This window comes from Myotis lucifugus, unplaced genomic scaffold (genome assembly GCF_000147115.1).
Source record: "Myotis lucifugus unplaced genomic scaffold, Myoluc2.0 scaffold_132, whole genome shotgun sequence".
Lineage (NCBI taxonomy): Eukaryota > Metazoa > Chordata > Mammalia > Chiroptera > Vespertilionidae > Myotis > Myotis lucifugus.
The window spans coordinates 2,108,852-2,119,840 of record NW_005871180.1 but is presented as its reverse complement, the minus strand read 5'-3'; the positions used below and the strand labels follow the sequence as shown (position 1 = coordinate 2,119,840).

The 10,989-nt window shown below is 43.7% G+C and overlaps 1 pseudogene; it reads left to right on the top strand.

Annotated features, from left to right (window-relative positions):
- The first annotated feature begins 1,483 nt into the window (after positions 1 to 1,483).
- On the top strand, positions 1,484 to 2,040 carry LOC106698068 (annotated as a pseudogene).
- The last annotated feature ends 8,949 nt before the right edge of the window (positions 2,041 to 10,989 follow it).

Sequence of the window (10,989 nt, the reverse complement as noted above, 5' to 3'; positions counted from 1 at the left end):
TCAATTCAAATAAAAATTATTTAATATCTTTTCTTTTTGTTATGAACACATACTTCCTGAATTATGTTATAGGAGTTAGGACTTTCAAGAGAACAAAAACTGCAACTACAGAACCTAGGCCAGTGGTCGGCAAACCACGGCTCGTGAGCCACATGCGGCTCTTTGGACCCTTGAGCGTGGCTCTTCCACAAAATACCACGTGCGGGCGCGCACGTACAGTGCGAAGTGGACTTAAAACCTTAAGTAAAGTTTATTAAGTTAATTTTAGGGAACGGTGTGGAGTGAAAGAAGATGTAGTGTCGAGGATTGAGAAAGGTATGTTGAGATGGTTTGGACATATAGAGAGGATGAATGAAAGGAGATAGATGAAACAAGTATACAAGACAAGTGTGGATGGGAGAGTTGGAAGGGGTCGACCTCAGTGAACATACCTCAATCAGATTGAGGACCTTTTTAGCAAAGGCCAGCTTAGGAGTACCCTAATTAAGTTAATAACAATGTACCTACCTATATAGTTTAAGTTTAAAAAATTTGGCTCTCAAAAGAAATTTCAGTCGTTGTACTGTTGATATTTGGCTCTGTTGACTAATGAGTTTGCCGACCACTGCCCTAGGGGAAAGGACCAATGAAATAATGTCTCAGGTTCAAGGGATGCTGCTCTGCGAGATGCATCATCACTCACAACGTAATATTTTAAATAAGTAATATATGTATAAAATAGTATACAGTAGGTCCTTGAGTTACCTTGGAGATCTGTTTCTATGGCGCGACATAATGCGATTTTCGCCGTAAGTTGGAACCCACCTACATAAGCACCTATGTCTCTCACATGGAGCACATACACAGCAGTAATGAAGTGAAACAGTAAAAAAAAATTAAAAGAAAGATAACAATTCCTGACCTTTACTTGTGGTAAATAAATAATAAAAAACATAAAGCACATATGTACATACATCGAAATAATGGAACTTTTTTTTTTAATAAATAAATGGGAGATGGCGACATAACCACGAAACGACGTCCTACGAGTCCGACTAACCCAAGGACGGCCTGTATAGGAGTGTAGTTAACATAATAAGTCTCATAATCTTGCTAACTTAGTAAATCACATAATGTGGGGGAAACTCAAATTATGGGACTAATAAGAATTTTAGAATGCTCTGATTTTATTCTTTTGGTTAGTTTTTAATTTTTACTGATATACTTGTTTACAAATCAGAGAAATTGAAAAATCTGTAACTTTAATTGTAGGTATGAATTCCATGTTAAATTAACAACAAGTGCCCTCGGTGGTCCCAGATCTGTCTCTTGCTTCAACAGTGTTTGGACGCAACAGACCCAGGGACGCCCCTTCTTCCAGCCTCCGACCACTCTCCTGTGACCACTCTCCTGCGTCTCATCCAGTCACCACCTTCAGAACCACCTCCGGAGCAGCCAACACACGGGTTTTTTTTCTACCTTAACTCTTTATTGCTGAACAACCATGAGCTCCCAAATTCATCGGAATTATTCCACCGAGGTGGAGGCTGTGGTCAATCGCCTGGTCAGCCTGCATCTGCGGGCCTCCTACACCTACCTCTCTCTGGGCTACTATCTTGACCGTGAGGATGTGGCTCTTGAGGGTGTGGGCCACTTATTCCACAAGTTGGCAGAGTAGAAGCGCAAGGGAGCTGAGCATCTCTTAAAGTTTCAAAACAAGTGTGGTGGCTGCATTCTCTTCCAGGACGTGCAGAAACCTTCCCAAGATGATTGGGGCAAAACTGAGGACGCCATGGAAGCCACCCTGGCCTTGGAGAGGAACCTGAACCAGGCCCTTTGGGAGCTGCAGGCCCTGGGTTCTACCCATGCAGGCCCTCATCTCTGCGACTTCCTGGAGAACCACTTCCTAGATGAGGAGGTGAAACTGATCAAGAAGATGGGTGACCACCTGACTAACATCCGCAGGCTGGCTGGCCCCCAGGCTGGGCTGGGCGAGTATCGCTTTGAAAGACTCACCCTCAAGCACGACTAGGAACCTTTGGAGCCCAGAGGCCTTTCAGAGGCCCCTCGCATCCCCCTGGTGTCTCTGGCTTTTATCTGAGCCTCTTCCTAAAACTACCAGCCAGTCTTTTAACCACCCTGGAGCCCTCTCCCATGCATTGGACCAAATGAAACAATAAAGCTTTTTGCAGAAAAAAAAATTAACAACAACAAAACCATAATTGCCAACACTTATCGAGTTCCTACATAGGTGCCAGGCACTATTTGTTTATAATGTTTACATAGTCTCTCAACAACCCTGTAAGACAGGTACTATTAATATTACTTAGATAAGGAACCTGCGGCACAGACAGAGAAGTTAAATAACCACCCACAGTCACACATTAGGTGGTAGGACTGAGATATGAACCTAAGCAGTTGCCTGGGTACTCCTCCCCCTTAACTACTCTCAAATAAGAAAGGCTTTCTCAACATTGGCACTAATGACATTTTGGACCTGATAATTCTTTATTGGAGATGGGGTGGGGGCTGTTTTGTGCATTATATAGGACTAGAGGCCCGCTGCATGAAGGGATTCGTGCAATAGGCCTTCCCTTCCCCTGGCTGCCAGCACCGGCACCCGGGACCCAGGCCTTCATTCTGGACGGAGCCTTCAGTCTTCGCTCCACCGCTTCGCCCCTACGTATGCAAATTAACCACCATCTTTGTTGGGTTAATTTGCATACTCTCCTGATTGGCTGGTGAGCGTAGCGGAGGGATGGTTAATTTACGTTTGTCTATTATTAGGTAAGATGTTTAGCAGCACCCGTGAACTCTTATTACCAGATGCCATTAGCATCATTACACCTACCCCACATTATAACCAAAAATGTTTCCAAACATTGCCAAATTTCTGGGGGAGGTAGAGTGGGGAGACTGCTCCCAGTTGAGAATCACTGATATAAGATAACCATTTTATCTGTTACGACACTGGAGAAACAAATGATGACCAATTTATATGAAACTAGAGGCCCGGTGCATGAAATTTGTTCACTGGGGGGGGGGGGGGGGGGGGGGGGGTCCCTCAGCCCAGCCTGGACCTTCTCTGATCTGGGATCCCTCTCACAATCTGGGACTGCTGACTCCCAACCACTCGCCTGCCTGCCTGATTGTCCCTAACCGCTTCTGCGTGCCAGGCTGATCACCCCCTAACCACTCCCCTGCCAACCTGATCGACGCCTAACTGCTCCCCTGCCGGCCCGACTGCACCCAACTGCCCTCCTCTGCCACCCTGGTTGCCCCTAACTGCCCTCCCCTGCAGGCCTGGTCCCTCCTAACTGCCCTCCCCTGTTGGCCTGGTTGCCCCTAACTGCTCTCACCTGCTGGCCTGATTGCCCACAACTGCCCACACTGCCGGCCATCTTGTGACTGTGGGTGCCACCATCTTAGAGGGCGTGACAGTCAATTAGCATATTTCCTCCTTATTGGCTGTGGCGCCGCCTTCTTGAGGGCGTGACAGTCAATTAGCATATTCCCTCCTTATTGGCTGTGAGTGCCGCCATCTTTGAGGGCGGGGAGGTCAATGAGCATATTCTCTCTTTATTAGCTGTGGGTGCCGCCATCTTTGAGGGCGGGGTAGTCAATTAGCATATCCCCCCCCCTTATTGGCTGTGGGCGCTGCCATCTTTGCGATGGCGTGAGGGTCAATTAGCATATTCCCTCTTAATTAGATAGGATTAGTTTTCCTCAATTTTAAATTATTTACCACAATTCAGAAATTTAAAAATCTACAAATGATTTAGGATAGTAATACACCAAATCTTACTACTTAGGGGGATGACATTCTATATAATAAAAGGGTAATATGCAAATAGACCAAATGGCAGAACTGAACAACCAATCAAAGCATAATATGCTAATGATATGCTAAGGCAGCTCAACTGCTCGCTATGACATGCACTGACCACCAGGGGGCAGACAGTTGATCGTTTGACCAGTCACTATGACGTGCACTGACCACCAGGGGGCAAATGCTCCCACCGATAGGTTAGCTTGCTGCTGACTGGCACTGAGTGAGAAGGGCTGTACACACCCTGGAGCTCTCCTGTGGTCCCTCCCTGGCCCGATCGTGCACTGGTGGGGTCCCTCAGCCTGGCCTGCATCCTCTCACAATCTGGGACCCCTTGGGGGATGTCAGAGAGCCAGTTTCAGTCTGGTCCCGCAAGCCACTCCCCTTGGGAGGATGCCAGATGCTGTGGCAGTGCAAGCCTCTCCCGATCGGGACTGATTGGGCATGAGCCCAAGGCAGGCACAGTGGGGCCGGGATGAGCGGGAGTGGCAGTCCAACTGCAGGTGGCGTTAGACTGCAGGTTTCGGTCCGATCCCTGCAGGCCACCCAGAGGGACCCCACCCGTGCATGAATTCGTGCACTGTGCCTCTAGTGTTATATAATTTAAAACCATAATATGAGGAGCAAACTTCATAATGCAAGATTTGTGTAGGTAAATATGAAAATATAAAGGAGATATGTAAATTTAATCCAAATTTATAAAATGAGTTACCTTTGGCAAATGGGACTAAGAAACAAAGTATGGGAATATCACCTTTTACTTTATGTATTTACTAGAGGCCTGGTGCAGGAAATACATGCATGGGTGCGGTCCCTAGGCCTGGCCGGTGATCGAAGCGTGAGCATCTGGGGTGGACGGGCAGGTCCAAGCTGACCTCTGGGCCCTGGGCAGCACCTGGGCCCCCAGGTCCCCACACAACCCCCTGTGCCTGAGTCACGGCGCCTGAGTCCCCACATGGAGATGTAGTGAGCGTGGCCGGACACCACGGGCCAGGGCACAGCGTGGGCTTCAGGGCCACCCAGCAGCGCCGCACGGAAGCTGGTTGGGCAGCGTGCTCTCCTGGCCAGCCTCACAGACCGGCTCCTGTGCGAACCCATGGGGAGCCCTACTGGCCCCTGCGAGTCCCAGCGGCTGTGGCCTGGCTTACCAGGAAGAGGCCATGTGGGTGCGGGGTGGGCTTCTCGCAGGCGCCTGGCACCTGAGCATGGGGGCTTCCCTGGCATGTGAGCCCTGGCATCCCATGGGAGGGTAGCAGGGGTAGTGAGAGCGAGCTTGGTGAATACCCCGCATTCTCACCACACCTCCGTCCCTGTCACCCCTGCCCCCAGGTAGCTGGCGAGAGGTCACAGCATGTCACTGACGCCTGCCATGTTCTGCACTGCCCCCTGGTGGTCAGCGCACATCAGAGTGAGCAATTGAACTCCTGGTCGAACAACTGCCTGAGGGGACAATTTACATATTAGGCTTTTATTATATGGGATGTATTGTATTCATTTTTTCAAACAACATATTGGATTTTTAGATTCCAAATTTTAGGGAAAACTTTTTCTTTGTGACATTAGCATTTCAGTTTCACTTATTAAGTAAGCTGTTTTCACTGGTTTTCCCACATTTTCCATAATATATGCTAATGTAGGAAATATACCAAATTCACAATAAAATTCATAAAAGTAATTGTGCCCTAGCCAGTTCGGCTTAATGGATAGAGTGTTGGCCTGTGGACTGAAGGGTCCCAGGTTTGATTCCAGTCAAGGACACATGCCTGGGTTTGCAGGCTTGGTCCAATGTGCAGGAGGCAGCCAATCAATGATTCCCTCTCATCATTGATGCTTCTATCTCTCTCTTCCTCTACCTTACTCTCTGAAAAAAAAAAATTGTGCCCAATTAGTCAAAAATATTATAGTTAACCATGGGTTTGAAAGCTAACAAACTGAATAATAATTAAGCAGACACTAGAGGTATATATGTTTTCAAGAGTGTTGCTTAAAGATGTGTATAAAAGTGGCTATAAATTTTTCCTTTCAAGCAATTCTTACTTATTTTGTGAATTCTTTGCAATAACAACATTTTGCCAATCCCCAATTATAGCAAGGTTTCTTTCCAATTACTTCTGATTATTCAGGAATCCTTTAAAGAAAACACAGAGTGATAAGGGCTACTCTATTTACTTAACTTTAAATACTCTCATTGTCATCTTTTCTTCCATCTTCCTACTTGTTTTTACTGTTGCAAATTAAATTATACACATTACATTGTATCCTCTTCTTTTAGTCAGTATATGTAACAATTTCCCATTTTGTTTCATAAATTTAATAAAGGAATGTGCACAATATGTATGTTTTATATTTATACTTTCATTTAGTTCATTTAATGTAATCTACTTATCATTCTCTGTTGATTCTTGCAATGATTTTGTACTGCATCAACTTGGTAATTAAATATATATTTTTTAATTTTTTAAATTGATTTTTAAAGAGAGAGGAAAAAAGAGGGATAGAAACGACGAGAAACATCCTAGAGAGATAGAAACATCAATGAGAGAGAAACATCATCAATTGGCTGCCTCCTGCACGCCCCCTTCTGGGGATTGAGCCCACAACCTGGGGCATGTGCCCTGACTGGGAATCGAACTGAGATCGCCAGGTTCCATGGTCGATGCTCAACCACTGAGCCACACCAGCTGGGCTGGCAATTAAATATTTTTTACATTTTTTACCTTCTCTATCTACACTGCCTTAATTTAAGGTCTGATCTTCATTTTTCTTTTCGATTGTTTAGTCTCTATACTTTTCCTTTCTATGAGCTAAATAAGTAACACATAAACAAAACTTATAAAAAGTTAAATAACACAGGTTAAATAAAACATTCCCCTTAACTACCCTCCCCAACAAGCCCTATTACCCCAACAGAAATAAGTATGGTTATTGGTGTGGTGCATATACTTCTAGACCTTTTTTATTTTATTATTATTTTTTAAATGCATTAACATTCATATACGTGTACATATAAAAAGTTCCACTTAGTGTTATATCATCATTAAGCAAAGCACATCCCTTGAATTAAATAAAGACTTCTGAATTAATGCATGCTTCTGTACATCCACATATTTCTTTGCTGGGCTTTGTTGTAATATTTTCATGCAAGATATGCTAGTTAACACTAATACTACCAAGAATTTGGCTTAGTATGGGAAACACTTAAGTACAAATACCATTTGTAAAACACTATTTTAATGCATAAATGATAAAAAATAGGGACCTGAAACTATAATTGTGTTAAAAAGTATAACCAAAATATTCTCCACATAATATTAAAATATTAATCAGAATGATTTAAAAAAAGAAGGGTTTATTTTATTTTCTCTCTGGTGCACTTTAATGAAGTATAATTTATAAACTACAAAAGTCACCTGTTTTAAGTGCAAGTGGTTTTTTATTTTTTTTTATTTTTTATTTTTTAAAAAAAATATATTTTATTGATATTTTACAGAGAGGAAGGGAGAGGGATAGAGAGTTAGAAACATCGATGAGAGAGAAACATCGATCAGCTGCCCCCTGCACACTCCCCACTGGGAATGTGCCCGCAACCAAGGTACATGCCCTTGGCCGGAATCGAACCTGGGACCCTTCAGTCCGCAGGCTGACACTCTATCCACTGAGCCAAACCGGTTTCGGCTTTTTAGTAAATTTATAGTTGTGCAACATTACATAATTCAATTTAAAAATATTTCCAATACCCCAGAAAAATCTCTCATACCCATCTCTATAGATTTTCCTTTTCTGGACTTTTCACATAAATGGAAAAATATGGTTTTTCTGATAAACTTAAGTGTCAGAATTAGCAGCAAAACCCCTGACTGGTTTTGCTCAGTGGAGAGAGCGTCGGCCGGTGGACTGAAGGGTCCCAAGTTCGATTCCAGTCAAGAGCATGTACCTTGGTTGCGGGCACATCCCCAGTGGGGGGTGTGCAGGAGGCTGCTGATCGATGTTTCTCTCTCATTGATGTTTCTGCCTCTCTATCCCTCTCCCTTCCTCTCTGTGAAAAATCAGTAAAATATATTAAAAAAAATTTTTTGCATAAAGATTTTGCTGTTGAAGTTCTTTCTAAAAGTTATTAACCTATTTTACTCATTTGGTAATGATAGTATGAATATATCTTTTTAAAAATAATTTTTATTAATTTCAGACAGGAAGAGGGAGAGAGAGATAGAAACATCAATGATGAGAGAGAATCATTGATTAGCTGCCTCCTGCACACTCCCCACTGGGGATCGAGTCTGCAACCTAGTATGTGCCCTTGACCGGAATTGTACCTGGGACCCTTCAGTCCGCAGATCAATGCTCTATCCACTGAGCCAAACAGGCTAGGGCTGTATGAATATATCTTAACTATTTTTCTTCTTTTCCTCCTTTCTTTCCTTCCTTTTTTTTTCTTTTGCAAGTTTTCACTCTTATATTGATCATCACTCTCAACAGACCAGTTTTTCAGTATAGTATGCATGGAAGGTGTAACAATTGACTTTCTACATTACATATCCTGATAGTTTAATGAAAAACAAAACAGAAATCCAACATATGAACATATCATCCTTGAGATGTTTTAGTATTTCCTAAATGTGAAATACATTTTAAAAAATCGATGAGGAATTCATTTAATACAGGTCTTCTAAAATTTGGAATTCTATCTCCTAATATAATTCAATCTACCAAAACCTTATAGTGTCACCTTTGACTCCTCTTTCACTCACAGTCCACATCCAATTCATTAGCAAATCCTGATGGTTCTATTATCAAAAGTATACTCAGAATCTGAACACTAACACCTCCACCATTACCACAATGGTGAAAGCCATCATCCTTTAATGCTTGGAATATTACAAAATCTCCGAACACATCTCACTTCAGCACTTCCTGGCCACTTCCCTCAACAATCTGTTTTAAGGACAGCAGCCAGACTTAAACAAAAAACAAATCCACTAAAAAGCCTCCAACAGTTTTCCATTTCACTCAGGTCAAAAGTCCTTACTGGTTATTTTAGGAATTACAATGAGCACCTTAAGCTAGTAACCTAGTTTAACTTATAACAACCTACATAACCACTAAGAAATAACCAAAAAAGAAATTTAAAAAAAAAGTAGGAAATACAAATGTGATGCTACAAAACAATCAACTAAATAAAAAAGCAGGCAGTAACTGTGAAACAAAAACATATAAAATAAATAGTTTCAAAGGACAACCACAGAAGGGGAGAAATATTTGCAAATCATCTATACCAGTGGTCGGCAAACTGCGGCTCGGCAAACTGTGGCTCGCGAGCCACATGTGGCTCTTTGGCCCCTTCAGTGTGGCTCTTCCACAAAATACCGGCTCTCCCACAAAATACCGACTTCTGCGCATGGGCCATGAAATTTCAATCGCACTGTACGTGCGCGCCCGCACGTGGTATTTTGTGGAAGAGCCACACTGAAGGGGCCAAAGAGCCGCATGTGGCTAGCGAGCCGTGGTTTGCTGACCACGGATCTATACTAATAAAGAGCTAATATGCTAATGGATGATACGCCGTAACAGGTAATGACCAGGGTCATTAGCATATTAGCTGGGGCGTTGTCTGGAGATGGGGTGGAAGGGGGGAGGCGCTCAGAGGAGCAGAACCATCCAGTGCCGGGGGGGGGGGGGGCAGGGGTGAAAGCGGATAGCGCCCCCCTCACCAGTCCTTCGCCACCCACCACTTGCACTCTGAGTGCCCCACAGCCCACCTGCCAGGGGAAGGAGCACAGTGCAGCAGGCGGGAGGCTTCCACGCTCTCCTCTAGCGCCATGACGGAGCAGAGCCGCCCCATTGCTCTGGAGACTGGGCAGAAGCAGGGAGGCGCCCAGAGAAGGTGGGACCAACCCTAGGCAACTCAAGGGACTGAGGGCGGGGCTTGAAGCGGCCAGAGATGGCCAGAGGGTTTGGGGGCTGGGCCAGGTGCGCTGGAGCTCTGCGTGGAGAGGTTCGGGTGTCAAGGCAGGGCAGCGCCACGTGATTTCAAATCACACACTGGGCTCCTAATATATCTGATAAGGGTTTATTACCCAGAATACATAAAGAACTCCTACAACCACAATAAAAAGACAATCCTGTTAAAAAAAAACGAGCAAAGGACTTGAATAGACATTTCTCCAAAGAAGATATACAAATGGCCAATAACTACAAAGATGCTTAGCATCACTAATAATTAGGGGAATGTAAGTAAAAACCATAATAGCTACCACTTCAGAACTACTCGAATGGCTATAATTTAAAAAATGAAAAATATGAAGTGTAGACTAGGATGTAGAGAAATTGGAATCCTTATACTATACACTAGAGGCCCGGTGCACTACATTTGTGCACTGGGGGGGGAGGGGGGGGAGTAGAGGGTGGAGGAGGTTCCCTCAGCCCAGCCTGTGCCCTCTCACAGTCCATCGTTTCTGGTTTATTTTTCTCCAGGCCATTTAAACTACCTGGGATATATATATTTCACTTGTTTATTATCATTCTCTTCCACCAAAATGTAAACACCCTAAGGGCAAGAATTTTGTCTGTTTTGGTCAATGCTGTGTTCCTAAAATAGTGCCAGGCACATAGTAAGCAGTTACTAAATCAGTGTTGGAGAAGTAAATACTGTAGTGAGTTATTCTAATCACCAAAAACTAAAAATGGAACTCCCATTTGACCCAGTGATCTTACTTCTAGGAATATATCCCAAGAAACTAGAAACACCCATCAGAAAGAATATATGCACCCCAATGTTCATAGCGGCACAATTTACCATAGCTAAGATTTGGAAACAGCCTATGTGACCATCAGCAGATGAGTGGATTAAAAAACTGTGGTACATCTACACAATGGAATACTATGTGGTGTAAAAAAAGAAGGAATTCTTACCATTTGCAACAGCATGAATGGAACTGGAGAGCATTATGCTAAGCGAAATAAGCCAGTCAGAGAAAGATAAATACCACATGATCTCACTCATATGTGGGATATAATGAACAACATAAACTGATGAACAAAAACAGATCCAGAGACAGAGAAGCATCGATCAGACCGTCAAACCTCAGAGGGAAGGTAGGGGAGGGTTGAGATAAGGGCGAAAGATCAACCAAAGGACTTGTATGCATGCATATTAGCATAAACAATGGACACAGACACCAGGG